Raw genomic sequence first — 2,685 nt, 5'->3', positions numbered from 1 at the left:
CCATGCTTTTAAAGGAAGACTTAAGCCAATTAACCCGAGCCGGTCTTAAGTGGGTTCCTCAGAAGTAGATCTTAAGAAGATTTTTGTGAAAGCGATTTACTTAGTAGAAAGTGTCCCCTGATAGGGGATTGGGAAGTGTGACTTGAAAGGGGAAGAGGGTAGTAGTATGAAGCAAAGTTCTACAAAGGAGAGCACTCATTCAAGTTTTATCTCCATAGGGCTGTAGAGAAGTACCTGTCAGTCATGCTGCATGGGTTACAGCTGTCCCCAGGGGGCATAAATTCGGGTTCAGACAGCTGGCGGGCAGACCACTAGAAAGAGTGCAATAGGATCCAGGGAGCATGAAAATGGTGAAGGGATTCGAGGACATGCAAGTGGGTCATGGACAGCATTTGCTGCGTCAGCTTATAGAGAACACAGGAAAGAAAGGAACAGGGTCAGCATGGGCAGAGGAAGTAGACATTTTCATCCCGTTGAAGTGTCAGTTGAGCTGATACTCCGTGGCTTTAGTTCCATAGACTCTAGAAGCCACCATTTCCGTTTGCCAACACAGGCAACATCTGGGAGGACTTCCAGTTGTGGGTGGGAGGGAAATAATGACAATAATAATATAACTGAGAAAACTCATATTTATGTTATGTGCCAGGTACAGCTACATGCTTTACACATATTTCTGCATTTGGTGAGGCCCACAGAATTTTAAGTTGCTTCTCCCAGGTCATACAATTAGGTTATATCAGAGCTGGGCCTCAAATGGTAGACCGAGAGCAAGTTTATAGCTGTTCCCTATAGCACATCATCTCAGGCTTGTGGATCAAGGGGCTGCATTTGCTTTGAAGGAGAGGGCTCTGGAGGGCAGAATTTTTCATAAGGGTGAGGTCATAAGTCGTCCTTAGGACATCATTTCCTTAACAACACTTATCACAATTTATAATCATATATATATTATATTATCACATATATGTAATCCTATATATATTTCTTATAATCATATATATTGTCTATGGTCTGAGTGCCCTAGTGTGCAAGCTCCCTGGGAGTAAGGACCAAGCTTTTGGTTCACTGGTGATTAGTGTGTTGCCAGTCAGTGAGGGGGCTGCTCAGCATTTCCCCCACTTCCTGCATTGCAGCAGACCAAAGGACTGGCTCCTTTTTTTTACTTAGGTGAATTTGGAGTTAGACTCTGTGAATCTGGACAAGTTTTTTTTTATCTTCTTTGAGCATTGTTGTTTTTAGTGAAAAGTGGGGATAATTGCACCTATTTCAAGAAGATGTTAAGGTGGCTAGACCTAATAATTGACATACAATAGGATTCAAAAATACTGAATGGGATCAGGAGCAAAGTACAACTGCTGTGAAGGTGGCTGGGAGAGGTGCTTTGTTATTTTCTCTTTGAGTTATAACCAGGGATTCAGACTCTACAGAGGGTTCTTGGCTTTGTTTCCAACAAGCCTGGCCTGTGGCCATTCCTAACTTAGGCTGTGCACGTGTCTGAGTCCGTGGAAAACCGCAGGCCTGGGTGTCCTAGCTGCAGTTGAGAGTTGACAGAGGGCTTTCTGTGAGTCTCACCTGCTCCTTCCATCAGGCAGAAGAATTGGATCAAATGGGTTGTTCCTTAGCCACATAGCTTAGATCCTAGAGAGAATCAGGTTCCTGAAGGCGCTTCTATAAACCACCACTTAATATGTGAAGGAGAATGGAATATGCTGCTCCCAAATATGTCACTTTGGCATTATTGATTATTTTGAATTAGCTTACTTAAGAAACAGCTGGTGCTATACAATTTTTGAATTATAGAATTATGGAATTCGCTATGTTGTACACCTGGGACTAATATGACATTGTATGTCAGCTATATTGCAATTAAAAAAAAGGGGGGGGTAGAAACAGTTGATGCAAGAAGGACCCTTCTTTGTTTCCCTAAAAGCAGGAGATAAATCTCCCATGTGAAATATACCCTCCGTGTAGCAGGAAGGTAGAAGGTCCTTAACGCCAGAGATAGGAATTCAGGGCTGAGAAGGCCGCATCAACAAACCTTGTTACTTCTTCACTAACCTGCTACCTCAAGCCCCAACTCCTTTGTCTTGTCAGTTCTTCATAAATTTACTGCTCCCTTGTTTAAAAGGTATAAAATCTGCCTGCTTTGGTCACTTCTTCGAGTCTCATATTTTTACGGGCTCCCATTAGTATGAAATTAGATTTGTTTTTCTCCTATTTCTCTGTCTTATGTCTTTAGTCATTAGACCAGCCAAAGAACCTGAAAGAGGAGAAGGGAAAAGTTTTCTGTCTCTGCATACACTTAGGCCAGTAACACTGGAAGCATCGTGCTATCAACAAGAAAGTATTTCTCAAGGAGCTTGAGACATATTTGTTTCCCTATGCTTCCTGTCCATTCAGAGCAGATTCCTGTTGTCATGGTAACAGAAACAAGAGCAAGTAAGAGTTTTTGAGTGCCCTAGACGCTTTTGTATGGAAGGGTGAGGTTGAACTGAAATGTGGATTTAAAATGAAATATCATTTTCATCTCTCTCTCTCTAAAGAGGGCAAATGTCATGGTTGTGCCTCAATCTATTCCCCAAAAGTAAGCATATTCAGTCAGTGCATTTGAAGAAAGAAAAGAGAGAAAGGGAGATGGAAAGAAAAGATGCTCTTCTCTTGTCCCCTAAAACTATTTAATCCTGTGAA

This window comes from Vulpes lagopus, chromosome 1 (assembly GCF_018345385.1).
Source record: "Vulpes lagopus strain Blue_001 chromosome 1, ASM1834538v1, whole genome shotgun sequence".
Lineage (NCBI taxonomy): Eukaryota > Metazoa > Chordata > Mammalia > Carnivora > Canidae > Vulpes > Vulpes lagopus.
Note: the sequence above shows the minus strand (reverse complement) of the source record.